The following is a 20,723-nucleotide window of genomic DNA, read 5'->3' as shown; positions in this document are numbered from 1 at the left end:
ACCACAACAGGGCCTGGTTTCTGGGAAACTCTTGCCCTCCTGCTAGGAGGTAAATGTCTGCTTCCTGACTTCCCAGAGCTTCTCCTCTGCTTTTATTTATTATGCTGTAAGGGACATTTTCTGCCTATTAATAGACTAGAACCTGCCTCTGGAGAATCCCTTACGTTATGAGAACCAGTGACCAGCCTGGAAATTCCATTGTTGATTCATTTTTAGTGAGAATTTTGTGTGGACATTTATTTTTCTATCTGATTTACAACCTGTTAACAACCAAGGTGCCAAAGTATTATGAAATGTAGATAAAACCTTAATAAAAACTGATATCATAGCCCCATGGTCAGTAAGACATGTTGCACTTAATTATTTTTTCAATAGGAAGGGTGACTTTGTGCGAAACTGATATTGTGCTGAACTTAATCAGTGACATGAAAACGATGTGAGGTTATCAGTGAAGTTTGGGGTCACAGAATAATGTCTGTAAAGTACTTTTGACTTCCTTGAGTATCATGCTTTCAGCAACTGTGCTTATTGAAAAATGGCAGCTGGTAGAATTGAGAAATCCATAGGAAAACCCCTAATCTCATCTTCAAGGGATGACTGTCAGGAGAAACACTGTTGAATGGCAGAGAAAGGGCCTCCAAAAGTCTGCTTCTCTAAAAAGCAGTGAGTACACTGGAGAAAATTTTCAAAATTACCTTTTTCAGGATTCTGGAAATCAGCCAAAGGCCTTTAAGTACAGAAGGAACATTTATTTAGAACAGAAGGATTTGGCTTTGGGGTGTTTTAATTTGCCTTATCTCTATACCCCCTCTTCAGCTCCACAGTAGCTTTGAAAACCAACCGATTAACAGCCATTAATAGTGGCATCATGGGTTTCCAGCTCCCTCAAAAGCTTCATCCCTAGAGGATTGTTACTATGTGATATGTCTGGCAGCTTTTGAAAAAGCTCCATTCACAGTACTATTCTTTATTTGACCTGGCTCAGAGCTTACTCAGTGCAAACAGCCCTATCTCCAGGGCATTTGTCAAAAACAATCACTGGCAATTGTTTAACATCAGCTGCCGCTGGTGGTGATACCACTTGGGGCACACAAAGGAGCACCAAAAAATATAAAAGTGGAAAATGAGAAATCCATAAGGGGCTTTGAAAAACTTTGATTTATTTCTGGAAATCTAAAAGGCCACACATATAGGCAGGGCTTTGTTATGCCCAGAAAGACTTGAAGAGGTCCTCATTTCTCTTCTCTGGCCTACCTGAGGCTCTGTGCAAGCAGGAAGTAAAGGCTAAGGCAGAGTTGTAAACTGCTAGAGTGTGGAAGGTGTGATCCATCATACACACAGAGCTCAGTAACAATGGCTGGGAGACTTATTGGTTCAAGGCATTTAAGGAAATCTCTGTCTAATTGTTATCTGACCACTGAGCTAGCTGAGCATAGACTTCACATGAGCACATGACAACTGTTTCACCCCTATAAACCTCTAATAAATAGGGACGCTATCTTATACAAATACAATGTCTTTATTACAGTTAATGCAATACGCAAGAGTTATCTAATATTAAAATTGCACTGTTTCTCAAAAAAATCAGTTGGTTTGCGTAAACAAAATCCAGTATTTATTACTTCACCTCTAATATAGAGTAGTGCCTCCTCATTTCATCTTTTTTTTAAAATATAAATTGGAGAATAGCAAACATACTAAAAAGTAAAGTAATCGTGAGTCTACAACTTCATTCATTGTCTCAAAGTGAACACAGTTATGGTAACAGTACTCAGATCAAGAAACAAAACATTTCCAGCCTTTCTGCCTTTCCTCTCTGCCTTTCACACTGCTTCTTCAACCATTGTCTCCTGACTTCTAACACCATCGATTAGACTTATATTGTTTTTATTGAGGAATAACTCATATTTAGGGAAATCCTTAAGGTGCCTTAATCTTAACTGTACAGCATGATGGATTTTTACATATGTGAACACCCTTATAACTACCACCAATATCAACATACAGAACATTCTCACACCCCAGAAGTCCTCTGATGTTCTCTTCCAATCACAGTCCCCCAAGGGTTGACTTCTAAAACTACAGATTAGTTTTGCCTATTTTTGTTCTGTAAAAAACAATTATATAGAGCACTTTTGGAGGGGCCTGGTTTCTTTTACTATCTTCTCTCCTTTTTATTTTTCTCAGTGACACTGACAACTGTATCAGGCATCCTATAGAACATCCCATATTCTGGATTTGTTTTTGCTTCCTAGTAATATCTTTTAACTTGTTCACTACCGCCCCAGATTTCTTTTAAATTTGAGGTTACCATAAAGGTCTTGACTAGGACCGGTTTTATTTTTCCCCCCAAGGATGTTCCATTCATGGTGCTTGCACTCCACATTGCATTCAATCAAAAGATGCATGAAATACTGAATGTCTGGCTGTCCAGATCTTTGTGATGCTAAGATTGATCAGTGGGTTCAGATTGTGACATCCTAATGTCCTCATTGGAAAGTTTCCCATCATGATTTCAATTATGTTATTTTCTTAAGTGTTGAAAATTGTGGATTTTCTAATTCTTTCATTCCTTCCACATCTATTTCTTGGAATTCTTGTGAAAAAAGCACTTCCCCTCATCAGCTACAGCTTCTTAATTACCCTGAAATACAATTTATACTGAAAAGGCAAGGTAAATATCTAATTCCTTAATTTTCATTGACAATTTATTTTCAGAGTACATAGGCCTTAGTGCCCTAGTCATTGCCAGTTGTGACTAAAGAGGTTTGCTTCTTTTTGGTGAGTGGCTTAGATATGCATTAAAACATGTATATTGTAATATCATTATGAACTCATGTGTTTACAAAATTTTTATGTGTTTTAAGGAGTTGCAGGTGTTGTTTTTAATACTGAAATCGTACCATTTGGGCCAACGCAAAAACTATATAAGAAGGTGTTTTAAGAGCAGTTTTATATTTTATCCCTGATATCTCCACCCTGAACCTGGATTCTCTCTGTAGGTAACCATTTGTGGTGGCTTCTTCATCATTCTGATGATTTTTTTTTTAATAAACAAAAACAAATTGTGTGTATGTGTGTGTGCATGTGTAGCATACTCTATCACTATGTATACTATTTTGGCCCTATGCAATGAGAGTTAAAGTGATTTGGCCAAAATAATGAAAAGAGGACGTGGCAGTGTCCAGATTTAAACTCAGGAATCTGACTCCTGAGCTCGGGCTCTTAACTGCTCTCTTACAATATAGCAGTCTCATTGACGCACAACCCAAATACAGGTCAAAGAGGAGACATCTGTGACTTTGCTACTCTCAGAGTAATGAGTGGAAAAGTAATCTGAACATAAAATTAACAATAGAACCTGGTTTTCAAAGAATTGTAAAAATGCTATGTGAGAATATATTAGAGTAAACTTGTGCCAGGAAAAAAAATGTGCTGCTTCTTGTTTTTTTTTCCTAATCTTTTGTATTTTGTTTAGTTGATCTACATTTTCGACTTTTGACTTAGCAGTATTGATTTAATCTGCTGGTAAGAAAAGGGGAGAAAAGTTTATTCTAAGCCTTTTGAGACCTTTCAGTTGTTATTGCATGATCAATTGGTAAAATGAAAGCTTTGCCTCATTCATGCATTAATTATAATATTTTGATGCCTTTTCAGGAAAATCTGCAGTAAGATAATTTTAGTACCTTAGACCAAGAATACAATTCTTCTCAGGAGATAACCTTATGCAGATAAAGAATTAAAAGTGGCCATGATATAATTTGCCTCTTAGGTTGTACTTGAGACTTTCTTTCTCTCTTTTCAGGATTCTAAGAATTTTTACTCATTGTTTTACCACTGAAAGTCCAAGATATTATACTTTTCCTTGACACTAACTAGTGTGTAGCTTCAACCAACTTGGTTTCCATTTGATTTAGGGATTAACATTATTAAAACTTCCTTGACCTGTTTATGAAATTTGAACATCATCAAAGAGTAGCTTTTAGGGTTTGTACCTCATTTCTGTTTTTTCCCTAAAAAAATTAAAACTATTGTAATTTATGTTTTGTTATCAGATTCTTTGATTTTACGTCTCAGTATAATGATGTTATTTAGATGTATCTTTGTGTCTGTTCCTCTCTTAGTTCTCTCCAAATTTTTGCTAAGTTATGAAGTGCTTCACACTTGTGATGTTTGAGACAAAGTTTGAGGGAAATAAAAATCTAAGATAGAGAATCAGTTCTTGTTCACTTAATCAAAAACATGTATTGGATGTTTCCCAGCATTGGATAATTGTTAGGAATCTGAAGATTAATAAAATATGGTTCTTATCTCAGAACATAGACTGATAGAAGGGATTGGACATGACAGTGTATCCAAGTAGACCACGTTTTCTAACTTGGGATAAGAGGACAAGATTGAAAAAGAGCATGTGTGAAAGTACTTTGCATAGTAGCTGATGCATAATGACACACAGGTTTTATAAAAATCTTGATGAAAAAAGTAAAAATTGGTTTTTTGGTGGAATTTATTCAGGTTTCTTTAAAGAGAACTGGAAATGATATCCGTGGCCATGAATGCTTATAATGGTTGATTGCTCTGTGGGGTGTGTGTGTGTGTACATTTGTATGTGCGCACACCGTTGTTTCCAGTGGGTGTTAGACAAACCCTTAGATAGCCTGGGACTCTGAAATCTTGATATTTATGTTTGATTTAAATTGATGTCCTACTTCCATTTGGGTTGATTACTTGAGTGCTTGAAGTTTGGAATATGATTTTAAACTCAATCAGATTCAAACTCATTTTCATGTGACATTTTGCTTCAATTTTTTTTTTTTTTTTTTTTTTTACTGTTCCCTTACCAAATATATCCTGAATCTGTTTTGTTCTCTGGAGGTGCCCTTATGATGGATGATACTTGTGTTTTTTTAGTATCTTGAGACATAGGTTATTGATAATACGTGGTTGGTTAGCTACAAGGTCACCTTTTAGGGCAACTCTACTTGATAAATAAAAGCTCGTTTTGAATGAATACTTCAAAAACCCACAATATAAGTAATATTTTCAAATGTCAGAATAGTTGATTATTAAAGATAGATTTGCAGGGAAAATACAGAGGATATAAAAAGTTAGGAAGGAGATACCAAACTTCATTTTTTTCTGTATTACTGTTTTTGTATTTCTCTGTCACACTAAGCCAGACTGAAGCCTCTCTTTTCCTGATTATTGAAGTCATGCAAGTTCAGTATAGACAAGTTGGAAAATATGGAATGATATAAGGAACACTTAAGTCTTCCTGCTAATCAATAATTATTATGAACATTTGGCATATTCCTTTTACAATTTTATTTTAATGAATATTATTTTTAAACCCAGTTAAGTTCATATTGAGCATATAGCTCTTTAGTGTGTTTTTCCACTTATTGTATCATGAGCATTTTCCATGTCATTAAAAATTATTTGGAAAGAGAAATAATTATTTGAGAACATCCTGTGATAGTTACAGAATACCCTATACTATGGCTGTACCATAATTTACCTATTCATTTCTTTTTGACATTAACTATATAGTTTATAATTATTATGACTATGACATGATGACCACCGTGTTTCTCCGAAAATAAGACCTAGCTGGACCATGAGCTCTAATGCGTCTTTTGGAGCAAAAATTAATATAAGACCCAGTATTATATTATATTATAGTATATCATATTATAAAGACCCGGTCTTATATTATGGTAAGATAAGACCGGGTATTATATTAATTTTTGCTCCAAAGACACATTAGAACTGATGGTCTGGCTAGGTCTTATTTTGGGGGAAACACGATGCTGAATTTATATATTCTTTGGTGGCACATATTTCTTGAACAAGCATCTTATTTTGCTTAAGTCATGGCAGATAATGTTTTTTCCTCATGTGTAACATAATCCGTATTTTTCTGATGTTTCTGTTTTTTATTTGCCCCCCCCCCCTTGTTTTTATTTGCCCCACCTTCCTTTACTGAAGGAAGTTTTTAAATTGGAGAAAAAAAAGGCTTTTCTAAGTTTGGTTGAGATGTTTATACATAAAGTCTAAAACAGATTAAGAAGGTAAAATTACAAATCTTGATGCTAGCAGTTTATAATGGAAATGCTTACAGACCCTTAAATATAGCTTGGTAGGGAAGGGCGGGCAGGAATCAAGTTGTTACACTTTGTTCCAGGAAAGGCATTTTGGATGAACGCCATCTACTTTTACGGAACTGTCTTGTGATTTTGGTTTTGTCTGCTTCACTTAACCTTTCCCAAAGTGAATGCTGAAATAAATATATGTACTACAATCAGAGGAATTAACATAATCAAAATTCCTGTAGTTAATGGAAGAAAGGCAATTCTTTTTCTCCAAACATGTTACTTGAATTTTACTAAAAGTACTGAATTTGAGCCCAGTTTAATCAAGCCAGATAACCCAGACATGGGTCACTCCAGAGACCTAGTCAGCTGCCTTCCTGGTGGACTGTCATTAATCTACTTAGTGTAAGTATTTGTCGCAGAAGTAAAATTTAAAAACTTCTGGAGTTATTTCAATGATTTAGAGTCATCCCTGTGGAGACTAACAACACTAATATCTGAGAGTTTCCTGACAATGAGTGTATACTCTGTGCCAGGCACTGTCCACTTGCTTTATGGGATTTACAGTTCTCTCACAGTTGTGCTGGCTATGCAGTATGATTATCCCCATTTTATAGATGAGGGAACTAAAGTTTAAGGTTAATCATTTGGCCAGGGTCACACAGCTAATAGGTGTCCATTTTAGCTGCAGAGATAGTGCTATTCTGTATTGTGTACAAGCTAGCAGAGAATTCTTATAATTAACTCACTAAATGAGAAAATGTCTTCAATTGGATTTTAAAATGTTAAGGAAGCATAAACGAGTTTAGTGTATGACCATTTACAACTTTTAAGCATCACAAAATGAACTTGGATATTTAAGGTTTGACTTTATTCTCTTTGAAAAAAGGGCCACAATAATGTAGGGGGGAAATCCTCATTTTTTATTCATCCTGGCTAGAGATCTTGGAAACTAGGATTGAAGGTGCTTTTATTGTTCCTTCGTCTGTTGTGTGTACAGATTCATACTCCCAGGTTCTGCATCCCACACCTTTTATAAACACCATATTTCACTTGGAAGGGGAAAAGTTATTCTTGGCAACACTCATAGAGTAAAAGTAGCAATTGCAGGCCACTACCCATGGATATAGGGACCTGATGCATGAACTGTAAGAATAAGTCTAGAATTTAACTCTAATACTATTAGAATCCAGGTCTTCAATAAGGGAGACAGTTATTATTTAGAGTTTACTAGGAGGCAGGAAAACTGCAAACTGAGATCTGTGTCCCATGCACTTATAACTGGAATAATTTATTGATATTTTGTGCTGCTTGTTACCATTGTCATTGCCCAATATCACGAGAATCATTAGTAGTTGATAAGGACTCCATACTAAGTTGACCGAGGCCATTAAAAGACCTGCTTTTTGAGAACAGCCTGAAACAGCTGTTTCATGTCAGCTACGATTCTCAGATAAGGAATATATACCCTGCGTATATCCTAAAGTGATAAAGTTCATCACTAACTACTCAAATATTAAAATTCAAGGTTCTCTTTGAAAGTTGAAGATACACATTTATAATAAATGAAACAAGTGCTTTTTTATGCTAGTGAAAGTAAACAGGAAATTTTACTAAAATGTTAGTCTAAGAGGTGGTATAAGCTACAAAAAGTTGGTTGATTCACAAGCAACATAGACTGGTGTCACACTAATAGATTGAGACTGAGTTATTATGAGAAGTGTTGGATGTTTGTTGAGACATCATTGAATAAATCCTTCCTGGCCACTAACCTTTGGAGACAATAACACAGAAAACCGCCTTTGTATTTAATCCTGGGCTAAGAGGCTCATTGGACTTACCAAGCATGGCTGGATTCTTCCATCTAGAGTCCACTCATGCTTCTCAAATTACCTGTGGTCCTTCAAATCCATCACAGACACTGATCTTTTGTAAAACAAAATAAAAGTGAACTACTAGAAGAATTAAATTAAATAAAAAACAAGATCTATAAAAGACTCCACATTTTTATTATTTGAGTGAGCAGATTTAAAATTACTCTGACAAATTTCTATAAAAGTTTCTAAAACCTTACGCTCAGTTTCCGTACTTTAGGACATTAACAGCCAGTTCACGGCCCAGCACAGGTCCGTGGTCCATATTTGGAGGAACAGAGTTCTAGACTTAAATAGAGATGAGAACTTTTTCTCAGGTTAGTGTCCCTTCCTGCCTTCATTTTCCCTGTACTTGCTTGTCTTCCTATTAAGTCTTTTTTCTTCTTCTAAAATGGATCGGAAATAATCATCATGAGAATGTTAGGGCAGGGAACTCTGCAAAGATACAAAGCTGCGTGTCTCTTTTCAAGTTTTTTAACAAAACAAGTTTGCAAAGTCAAAGGTGACGTTCATACACACGTGCACATTGGTGAATGGTCTATTAGATTTTGAGAGTCTAGGCTCGTGCATCTTAAAGTGTGGCTTAAGGACCACCTGTGTCAGAATTAGTGGGGTAATTGTTTAAGAACGCAGACTCCTAAGATGCATCCTATACCTGCTGAATCAGAATTTCTGTGGTTTGCTCTATGGAGTCTGAATTTTAAACGTGAGTCTCACCAGGTGATTCTAATACACAATAGAATCTGAGAATTACTCTTTCAGGGTTTGGGAATCTGTGTATTTGATTCTGCGTTATATACTATGGTGGTATATTATAAATGTAGATTCTGAACATGTTCACTAATGTGAATATATTAGAGTCTCTACATATGTGCTTTCAGCAGAGAATCTCTGGGATATATCATTGGGGTCACTGTTATCTCAGCCATATGCAAAGCATTATTGGAAAAAAGTAATGTTCTCATTTTACAGACAGAAATTACACACACAAATAAAAGAATTTTGCATCTTTCACTGTTGGTTTCATTTTATTTTCAGTGTTTTACATGCTTAAAATCTACTTTTAAATTTACCCTGCTTTACAATAATATACTTTTATTTGGAATAAAAAATAACGTAACTACAGAACCCATTAACCATGCAATTAAACTATTGTTATGAATTGAATGAGGGAGGTGGGTTGTATATATAAGCCACCATAGTATTTCATTTAAAAAACACTTGTCTTTACATTAATATGGGGTTAATACAAAATTTGTTGATAAGGAAAAATAGTTACATTCTTACAAAACTCACTCATAAGGAAAAATATTATGTCCTTAGAGCTTTAAGATACATATTAGTCAAAGAAAAGAGAACTGCTGTAGCTGGATCTTTAATTCTGTAGTGGAAATTACTGAAAGGTAAAGAACCACATTTATTCTCATTTGTGTATGCCTTTCAGAGTTGTTGGCACATTACGTCTGCTTGCTTGGATTGGTGTGTGAGAAATATGAAGTGAGGGTCATTTATTCTTGTTTATGAAAGCAACACATCATAATCCTGATATTTTGGCTTGAACGCACATTGATAATGGACTTTGCTTATCCACCTAAGATGAGTAAATCAGTTCTTGGGGACTTTACTTTCTTCCAAAGCAGAATGAAAATTTCCCAGCTAAAACTGCAAAACTCTGAGAGAGTAACATGCACATACTTACTTTTCCTGAACTCAAAGTACCACAGAAATGGTGCTGTTGTGACATTGTGCAGGCTCCTGGAAAATCTGCCGCTGCTCTGTTCAACCTTGACATTGTGTGCCCTTGACCAAGTTACTAGACCTCTCCAAACTGTTTCCTCCTCTTGGGGTAATAACACCTTTTGAAACTGCTGTGAGAATTCTATCAGCAAATGATTCTGAAATACTGAACACAGTTCTTGGCACTTGGGAAATGGTCGGTAGTTATTGTTGGGGAAAGTTGTATGACAATGGGAAATGTGTAGATAAGCTTTGACATTAAACAGACTCTAGATTTGAAATTCATCTAGTTTCTTTCTTTGTAATCTTGTGCAAGCAAGTTATTCAATCTCTCTATCCTCCAGTTTTCTTAATTTGTGAAATAGGGGTTGTAATCACTATGCCAGAAGGTTACTCTGAGGATTAAATGAGGGAATATGTATACACACTTACAGTGCCTGAAATGTAGTAAATTCTCAATAACCATTATTATTTTGATTGAATTTGATCGTGGACCACTTTCTAAGCCAAATTTTACAAGACACATATTTTATGTGCATGTGTCTAGTTGGTTTTAGATTCGAGGTTCTCCCCCTGATCTTTTAGCAGCTGTCTCATTTTTAACATATTGTCAAAATGCTTTCTGATTTATACACAAACTGATGTGTATTTCCTTTGGGAGAGTTTGGGAATCTGAAAACAGAGTGACAATGAGACGAGAGCATTCATCTGACTTCTTTATGAATGCAATGTCAGAAGAAAAAACAGCCAATAAAAATTGCAGCAGATAAGCAGACACTTGCTGCAAAACTTAAATCATGCATGTGAGTGATGTCAGACTCAGCGGCACGCAAAATGCATAAACACGAAGGAAATTCATAATGGGCTTTTCAGGAAAAGGGTTGTTCCTTCCTGATGTACTAACCTTGATTCTGTTTTGTGTTTTTGGTGCCAGCATAAAGACAGATGGAGGAGACAGTGTTGAATCTTTCCATTGTCAATGTGTATTGTAATCTAAGAATTATGTCTTTGCTCTTCTCTGCTTTACTCTTAATAAATATTCTGTGAGCTTTGGGGAGTAAGCTATTTTAGTTAAGTGATGTCTTTAATTTTCTATGATTAATCCATTCAGCATTCACAAATCACAGTTCTACCCCCAAGTATCCTTGCTAGATGACTGGCTTACAAGGTTGAGCAATGTGATAATTAATTGGGCTTTCAGAAGGAGATCTTATGGAGATGGAGAGAAGAGACAATTTTCATTCCCTTGTCCTTAAGCCTTCCTTTCTCTCCCTATATACAGATGCTCAAAATTTCTAATCTGTTCTTTCCTGGCCTCAGCTCTCCCTCATTCTCCATGCTCTAGTGACACTGGTCTTCTGTCAGTCTTTGGAAGTGCCGTGCTACTTCCCACCATGAGACCTCTGCACAGTTCTATGTGGAGTGAGGTCTCTTTCCTCCTCCCTCCTCTTCTTACCCAATTCCTAGTCATGCTTCGTGCTTAGTTCACACAATGATTCCTTGAAGGAGTTTTCTCTTATTCTCTGGCCAGGGTTGTTTCTGCAGCTCAGATATTCCCTTACAACCTTCTCTTCTTCCTTTGTAGCAGGTATCATAATAATAAGTAAAGAATTCATTGTCTATTTGTTATTTAGTAGTTTTGCTCCCTGTGTCTCTAAAATAGAAGCTCTCCAGAAAAGAGCAGGGGCTATGTTTGTCTTGTTCACAATTATCTCCCAGTCCCACTAATACCATATGCTATGGTAAGTGAAAATGCTCAGGTGCGATATGAATGCAGTATTGGTATTAATGTGCTTCATCATTTTGTTTGTTGTTGTTGACTTTCTTTTTGGCCTTGCTTCACAGAGGTTTGGATGAAGAAATAGCATACGTAAATTTTGAGGACTGACACTATTCAGCTTTGTCTGTGTCTGCTCAGTACATAGTTTACTGGAATTGAGAGGGTGCTGGCCGAATGACCTGTGTTTAAGAAATACCATCTCCATGAAAAGCATGTGCATGTGGAGGCCTTAAGTCTGAGCTGCAGCGTTCACCTAACCTCCCTGGCTTCGCTCTGTACATTTCTCTGTTGATCAACTTGGAAATCCATTCCATTGTGACAATGGCTTGTACTGTGGGGAATTGGTTTCCTTTACACAGGCAAAGAGCCTGTTTGCCACGAGTGAAAATTGACGACACTTGGGCGGATCAGGACCTAGAGTTCAGCTAAAGTTGTGTATCTGGAAAATGCTACAGTGTTTGGAAGACAAAGAATCGTGGCTTGGAGTGCCGGAGTAGTGGAAGCATCAGGTGGAGTCGGAGGGCTGGGAGTAAGTGGCAGGTAGCGCTGCACCGGGACCAGGGTACAGGAGCCTCCCTTCAACCCTGAGAAGAGTCTAGTGGCCCATCACTAGGAAAGAGTCAAGAGTTCAAGGTTATACATTGTTTGCGGATGAAAACAGATGCTGACATTGTTGAGAAGTCCATTGTTCAAAGGCTGTAGTCATCTTTGATGCCAGTGATTCATACTTTCTAGCTTTATTTTTCCTAATCTCCTAATGGTGACCGAGGCCACTGTGGACCCGTCGGGCAGCTGTGAATTAGTGAGGTGGCTGGCATTTCACAGACTAGTATAAGTGAGCTTGGGCTGGATTGTCACTCAGATCTGACTTTAAATCCTGGCTGTTGTCACTTCCTCTCTGTGAGCCAGTTTCCCCTGTAACATGGGCTTAATAATACTATTGACCTCAGCCTTAGAGCACAGTTGGCATCTGCTATGTGCCCCTCGTACATAGTAGGCATTCTGTACATGCTTGCTATCATTGTTATTTGCTAGGACACCCCCCCCCCCCCAAATCTCAGTCATTTGTTCTAAGACTTGACTTGGTTTGCATGTCCAGAAGCGTCCTGGTCAGGGTGGTGGTGATTCTGGAGATCCGCGCTTGCTGTGCTCACCCAGTGTATTCCAGAACAGTCCCAAAGCTCTGTGGCCCCTTGAAGCTTCCTGGCTAACTATGTCTGGGTTAGGGGAACAGTACAGAGGAAATTCCAGCCACCAGATGTAGTGCAGAGCTTATTCAGTCTGCCTCACTTCACAGCAAAAGCATGTGACAAATAAGGACATTTCATCTTGCTTTCCTGAAAGTTTACGGGAAAGATATGGTCTTACAGGCTTTGCTTGCATTCATGCATTCAACCAGCACTTAAAAATTGCAAGGACTGCCCTGGGTGAGCTAACAGCTTTGGGAGGCCCATTTCTGCATTAAAGAAGGATGCATCTGAACTGGGGATTTGCCCACCCAACCTCTCCTCAACCACCTCTCCCCACCGTGGCAAACTGGACAAGAGCACAAGCTAGATTGATGATTGTATTTATTTTTGCATTAAAATTGAAGTCTGAAAATAACTTCTGGATCAGTAATCACATTTGGCTTTTCATTAAAGCTATGTGATGTTTGAAAAAGTTTTCTCTCTTTTGCACAGTTTGAAATCAGAAATCCACAAACTTCATTCTGGGTAAGTTACAGTGTTTCCCCGAAAATAAGACCTAGCTGGACCATCAGCTCTAATGCATCTTTTGGAGCAAAAATATGCGTTTTGTAGTAAAATAAGACTGGGTCTTATATAATATAGTATAAGACTGGGTCTTATATTAATTTTTGCTCCAAAAAGCGCATTAGAACTGATGGTCCGGCTAGGTCTTATTTTCAGGGAAACAGGGTAGGATACTGTAAGCCTATTTCAGTAACCTGACTGAATGTTATGTTTGATTAATGGTAATAGTCAATTAGAGTTCCCAGATAGAGGCCACTCATTCTGAGTAAATCAGACAGAAAGTTCCCCTCTTTGTGATAACAGTCGGCTTATTGACAACAGCTCCTTCTGTATGAGTGTGTGTGTGTGTGTGTGGTGTGTGTGTGTGTGTGTGTGTGTGTGTGTGTACACATAACTCATTCTTTGGAATTCTCCCATGGAAAAGCAAAGGAAGGAAGCTGAGGGGAGGATGGGGCTATTGCATCCTGTGCTCTTTACAGGGGTGTGGCCAAAACTGCCTCAGTCAAAGGGACACTAATATGTTTTTTCACTTAGGATGCCTGAGCAATGATAAGTCCTGATGAAAGGCGGGAGTGGCCCTCAGTGCTGTTCTTAGCTCACTGTTGTTCTTAGTGTCCAGTCCCCTGGTAGAGACCTGCTCGAATCCCACTCAGTAGTCCGTCTCTAGAACTTTGGGGGAGAGAAGACAAGCAGGAACATTAGTGACGTGGTCCTGCAGAGCTCTCAAAGCCACGTTAGGAGTCCAGACCCACCTTGCCTTCAATTCTGGCCACTCCTATGAATGAACTTGCCATGCGAATAAGCCAGGTACATGATTACAAGGAGACTGAAACGTGTTTCTTCATGCTGCTTCCTAAATCTGATTTGAAATGATGGAATCTACCCTGGCAAAGGCAGAGAGGAGCTCTTTGGGATTGTATGAGGTAAGGGTTTAGTAAATTCTGTGAAATGAATTGCCCGCGCCCCTGATTTCTGTATCCAACTCTTTGGGATTTACCGTTCTCTCAGCCTTTCTCTTCGAAAAGTCCTTAAGTGTGGTCCCCTCCCAGGTTGGTTAGGGACAGTCCATTTAGGAACTCTGCAGTGCATTTATCATGTTTAGTCACTTGACGACACAACATAAGAGATCAGTGCTGGGGTTGAAGCTGGTAAAGCTTGTATGTACAAATAAATATGCAGTCTCCTCATTGTGGGTTCCTGGAGTCCCACTCGTTTTAAATGAATTATTTTACTGTGATGTTAAGCACAGCTTCTACAAGAATGCTTTTGAAAATAGCATTATTTTTTAGGGGGGCGAGGAGGTGGTAGATAAGGGTAAGTGGGATCAAATATATGAAAATGGCATTTGATTGAGTCTATATAGATTTTATCACAGGTTATCTACTTCTGGTATAATAATGTTTTTCATGGATTTTACTCTTCTCTCAGGGAATGAAATGTTAAAAGAGAATCAGTTGTAATGTAACATTTATGTGGACAGGTATTCATAGATATTCACATTCTAGAGACAGTTAATTCAACAACGATCTTATCACAAACTTTAACTGGAGAATAAAAACATGGTTTTTAAAAAAGATTTCCTTGTGGTCACCGTGGCAAACTGGACCTGTTTTCTGTAGGCCTTCTAAACCTGGTTTAATTAATTGTTTAAAGACTGGACTGAATGCATGGTAAAATTTCATTTTTATTCTAATCCTTTACAAATTAGTTTTTCAAATGAAAATTTTTATTTATTTATTTATTTTAGCTATAAAATACCAATCAAGGTGGTTGGGGATGTTATTTTTTTTGTTGTCATATAGGATGCAACTAACATTTAATGCCTGACAGCCCTGGGTGCCAAAGTTCCTATAATGCATTGAATAGACCCTCCCAAAGAATTATCTGCTAGAATGCCAGTAGCACCCTCGTTGAGAAACACTGATAAATGCTCAGTTTAATGAAAAATAAGTTGATGATTTAGTAAAGATTTAGGTAAGTACAGATTCCGTTTTAGTAAAGATTTTAGCAAAGATTCAGTCTAATCTTTGGGAAGATTATTCATCTTCTGATTAAGCTGTTTTGGGGAGGGACCCATAAGGAAGCAGCCACTTCTGCAAAATTATTCTTTAGGATCAGTAACAATGAATATTCCAGAAAGGTTGCTCGCACATACTTCTAACTCATATTTTTAGACCCAGTTAGATTAGCTGCAACAAAGTTAGCTTTACAGTTCCTGATCCTTATTGTATAAGCTCATTAAGATCAAAAGAGTAATTTACCTCTAACCAAAGGATGCTTTTGTGCTAAACATTATATTTTATAATGGTTGTGCATTTCTCAGAATCTTCAGCTGCCATGTGTAATGTAAAAATAACATCCTGAAGGATCTGGAAGTTGCTTTTAAACTTCACTTAGTACTGAAAGGGATTATCTTTCAGTGAGAGCTTAGTGTATGCATGGTATTTAAAAAAAAAAGAATTAGAGGAAAGGCAGGAGGATATATAATCAAAACATTGTCATTCCTGGCAACTTTTTACACACAAAGTGCTGAGACAGAGATTCCTAAGTTAAACACTGTATTCAAAGTCCCAGTTTTATTGTACAGGGAGATGAGGACACCTCTGCCTGATTCTTTATGAAGTCAGGCTTAAAGCTCATTGACAAAATTTTAAGCTTTGAATGACCTTCCATCCAATAACTGGGCATCATTGAGATACTCTGTGTGAGAGATTTGTTCATGTGTAATGGCATAGCGAACTCTTACTGTATATACGGCCTGCACTTTTGTTGTCTGGTCATTTGACATCTGTTGCTTAAGAAAGCAGAGTCTCCAAAAACTATAAAAAAGCATGTATTTGTTTTATTTTATGCATAGTTATGAGAAATTAGAATAAAGTTAATTTATTTAAAAGAAATTTGAAAGGTAAAAGTTAGCAAAACGAAGTTGAGAAATTGTGCTTTTGAGTATTAAAAAAACAACAGCATAGGTCCCTTTGAAAGAAGGATGAAATGGATTGAAAAATTTAAAAAACCCACATGATTACCTCCTAATATATGTGTTCTGTGTGGTATGTTCCTCACAGCTTTGTGAGCTAGGTGCTATTATCATTTTATAGAATAAAGAAATGGAATCTGTGCAGTTTTAAGACTTGCCCAAGGTCATAAATCCTGTAAATGGGAAAAATGGAGTTTAAACTCAGGTGTGCTGTCTCTTGAAGTTCTGGGATCTTACTGTCACACAGCTGCCACAGCCTGGCATCGTCATTATCAAGTGGTGTCTTATTTTCATAACACCTTTAATAAATGATATATACCCAAAACAAAAAGCATGTTTCTGTTGGTGAATAGAAGGTCCATGTGGACTGAATACCGGTGATATACTAAATACACATTCCATGAAGTGTTTTATTGAGTTACTAAGTGATGGAGAATCAGAGCATTAAATTTTGACTGATGAAGGTTGAGTGTGGGAAAGTTGGGCTTTCAGGAGTTGTTTGACTAAAGAGAGGGAGGGGAAGAGCATGGTGGACTTAGGGAATGAAATTACAGGATGGTGGTTTGATTGGAGAGCGCTTAGAAGTAGATGAGTCACCTCACAGGGTCATTGGACTGGAAAGTCTGGAATTGGTGCAAAGCCTTTTGCATAAGGGTGGATATTTATAGCTGCTGCAGCTCTGTCTGCACAGGAAAAATGGGGATGAGAGGAGGGTCATGTTTAGGTTATACTCCAACATTTGCTGCTGGGCCTGAGCACGAAGCATTGTGAGCCAGCCTCTTGTCCTTGTACGACAGTCTACTCTGCAGGCAACAGCCAGCATGACTTTTTTTTTTTTTAAATGCAGATCATGCCACTTTTCTACTTTAAATTCTTCAGTGCCTTTCCATTATTTTCAGAGTGGAATACAAAGAATTTGCTTTTATAGTCTATACAGGAAGACATTCGGTTGCAGAAGAAATGAATCTTAATTTAGAAATGTTCTGAAAGTCTTTGTCAGGAAAGAACTCATTTAAGATGTTTCAAAGGTCTTTACCTGAAACCTGTCATGTGATCTTAGATAAGCCAATTCTTCATTTTGTGCATTGGTGTGACCAACTGTAAGATATAAACAAAGTTGAATGTCAACTCAGCCCAGCAGTGTGATTGGATTAAGTTAATGAGAAAGTCTTGTTATAAAGACGGAGAGTTTAAATAAAGTGCTTTTGTTAAATTAGTCTAATAAAGATTCCCATGGAATTTGTAATACTGTCCTTGTATTTCTCTATTCTGAACAAGACAGAGATCTCTTTATAAGTGCTTTATGCCTTGCTTGGTGAGAATTTTATTTCTCTTTTGTATATTTTAAAAATATAATACTAATATTCAGTTAATGTCATACAATCAAAAGAAGACATCAAGATATCTTTCATTCAGCTATTGGGACTGCAAAGCAGACTGACAAAAGAGACTAACAGAAGCAAAGGCATACAAATTTCATTAGATGTTAAAATTTTAATTTTAATGTGCATGGAAGCCTTTGTGGAAATGAAATGAAGGCCCAGAGAAGTGCTTAGACTCAGGGGCATATGTACCATTTTAACAAAGAGCAATGAATTATGGAGAAGTAACTAGACAGAGGAAGAGAACTTCGGCTTCTAGGGGCAGTTAATTGTGGAAAGGTAAATACATGGGGGAGGGGAATGGAAGATAAGGGTTGTGCAGTAAGGTTTGTTTATACACACTGAAATTGGTTCCTTCTCCATTGTTGAGTGGTCTTCTGTGATTAAGAGTCTCCTTTCTTTTCCTGATATGGGAGAGGGAGATACCTTTACAAATGGAAATTTATGTCTTGCTTTTAGACATAAAGCAGGAGGGCAGAGAGCTAATTGCTTTCAGCTCAAAGTGGCATGTTTTGGCATGGCATACTCTGATCCCTTTCAATATCAAGGCTGGAATGGAGCAAGAGGGTGGGAAAAGATGAGGTCAGAGCTGTAATTTTTTTTTCCCCCCAAGGGGGAGAAAAAGGTTGCCAGGTACTACAGGGCACTATTAGCCTTCATAAAGACTTTGAATTTTACTGAGAAAGACACAGGGATTCACTGAACAGAGGTGAGATATGTTTCAGTATGTGAATACTACCTGTGCTTAAAATGAATTGTTTTCTAAACCGTATCTGAACGGCTCTTTAACGTCTAGTATTCTAGGCCATAACTGAAACTCTTGGGAGGTATTTGCTGAAATGAATCCAAGTGTTTCTTCTCACTGGTCTGTTGATGGTTTCCTCCCTTGTCAAAATGAGTGTTTAATTGAATAGTTTAGAGTCAGGTATTTTACACAGGAAGTTGATTAGCAGAGTCTTCTGCTTCTGCCCAGCGTGTCTGGAGGTGTGAATGTTCAGGGTGAGGTTAGGACTTAGCTGTAAGTTATGTCACCCAGCATGGAAATAGTGAAACATTTAGCATTCTTCAGCTTGGGCCCCACCTCCCCTGGTGGGACCTCCTGTAGAAGAAACAACAGTGAAGCATCTCATACATGCATGGTGGTGTATAGCATTGAATAAACATGTGCTTCCCACTCTGTTCCACTCTGCCAGTACTCCCTTCCAGGGCAGCGAGGTGCGTGCCTTTCAGGGCACAAATATCCCCAAGGCCAGACCTTGCTGACATGTCATCAACTCTTCTTAGCGTCTGTTGCTTTTCCTGTCATGTGTGTCGGTGTCTTTCTCCCACCTACAGCACATTATAATCAGCAATTTTTGTTCTGGTATCTATAAGAAAATTGCCATTCAAGTGGCTCCAAAGCGATAATTGCCCGTGGATAGTTGCCTGTGGGTTCTCAGCCAGTGTCATGGTGTCATTATGGTAGTCTCTAAGCATGTCTGACACTCACATACTTTTTTCCATCCAGAGAGGGCTTCAATGTAAGGAATTGGGCATCTAGAGAGATTGGATTGAAAACTAACACCAAGTTTGCAAATTCTTCTGGAAATTTGTTCATGAATTCTCACAGCACTTAATAAGATTTATGCTCCGTTTGGTACAATCACTGGGAAGGACTCAACCCTTCCCTGCAATGTAGTTCTGATCTCAAAGCCATTGTCAGACTTTTCCTCTCACACTGCAGTGGGATTGCATAACTTGCCTACTACATGCTCGTGAATTTGAAAAGTTTTAGCAGTCAAACAGTTTCTGTGAAGGTGTGTACTTTGCCCAGGTCTAGAATGAGCACTGTGATTCCAATTGTAGCTTAGTTAGTATTGCTCTCCAACTCCCAAATCTCAGAAAGGCATCTAATTTCCTAGGCTAACCAGAGTAAAACCAGGCCCCTTTATGTTCCAATCTCAGGACATAATATATTCAATTTGTATACAAAAGGTAATTTAAAATCCATTTAGATGTGTATGCTATTTTTGAGAAAATGTAGGGAGGGATTACTTTAAAGCAAAAGAAAATTTGTAAGCATCAGTTTTCATCTCTCTGGCATAATCTGTCATATGGCATATTTCTCATCTTTTCTCAGCTCCCCTGGGTTGATTGATAGAAGAGTGACGGCTTTGGATACTTTTTTTTTTGGTTCCTATTTTATCTCCAGTACTGTATGGAGGTTTTGGAAATACTAATATAGACATAGAAACATTTCCAAATCCAAATTATGTTTGGATATGTTTGATGTGTCTGGTTATATCTCCTATGTTTTCTTATTATCTTAAAAGCTTATTGATAAGACATTTTCTGGAATCCAAAGATCATGTCCAGGAAAAATTAATTTTTTAAAGATAATTTTCACATTTATCTCTGTATATGAAATATTATAGGGAAGGAAGAGTTTGAAAAAGTTTAGAAGACTTTATGCTTACATTATTTTAGCTTTTTGTAGCATTTTTAAAAAGACTTCACTTAGTTTTTTTTTTTCTGTTTTTAATTACTCTTTACAATCACACTGGAGGCTAATATAATTAACCCCCCTTTTGCAAAGAAGGCAAGGATTATGGCCTGGGGTCCAGGCAACAACAGGAACTTTCACCACTGAATTCAGCTCTACCTATGGCCACTTGTTTGTTGCTTCTGATGAGCATTTATGGAAACCAACACCGCCCCCTCACTCCTGCAAAAAAAAATAATAAAATAAAAAACACCTGGGAATGGTGAAGCAAAGAAATGGATGGGATACCTAATGACTGGCTTAAATGTGTAGATCTCCCAAAGGATGCTTCCGTATGCATCTCCCAAAGACACTTCAGACTTGATAGACTAGAGCCATATTAATTACACACAATCACAGGAAGCACTAATCACACCCCCTCGGTTCTCCTTTAACACTTCCTCTGCCTTGGCACATTTTACATTGCACTGTACCTTCTGTGCCGGTCTCCTCCCACTGCACTGTCAACTTCTCATGGCAGGAAATGGGTCGTTCTTGATCTTCATAGTAGGCAGAGCTTCGTAGATTGCTCAATTTCCCGGGAAATAACTGTGGAACACAATTTGTTTATGTGTGGTGTTTGTAGTATCTGTATCAGATTCACCT

At 37.6% G+C, this 20,723-nt stretch overlaps 1 protein-coding gene across 7 annotated transcripts in view; it reads left to right on the top strand.

The window, feature by feature from the left end:
• Window positions 1-20,723, top strand: part of HECW2 (HECT, C2 and WW domain containing E3 ubiquitin protein ligase 2) — a 336,178-nt gene that overhangs the window by 166,598 nt on the left and 148,857 nt on the right. The window contains exon 1 of one of the 7 annotated variants that reach the window (XM_019741311.3): window positions 13,825-14,160. The exons of the other annotated variants lie outside the window; for them this stretch is intronic. The gene's annotated coding sequence lies outside the window, so the exon portion shown is untranslated. Of the gene's footprint in view, window positions 1-13,824; window positions 14,161-20,723 lie in introns of those variants that run through there. 7 annotated transcript variants of the gene reach the window in all.

This window comes from Rhinolophus sinicus, chromosome 17 (genome assembly GCF_057876585.1).
Source record: "Rhinolophus sinicus isolate RSI-liver-muscle chromosome 17, RSI-T2T, whole genome shotgun sequence".
In the NCBI taxonomy this organism is placed as follows: Eukaryota; Metazoa; Chordata; class Mammalia; order Chiroptera; family Rhinolophidae; genus Rhinolophus; species Rhinolophus sinicus.
This window is presented reverse-complemented; position numbering and strand designations above follow the sequence as displayed.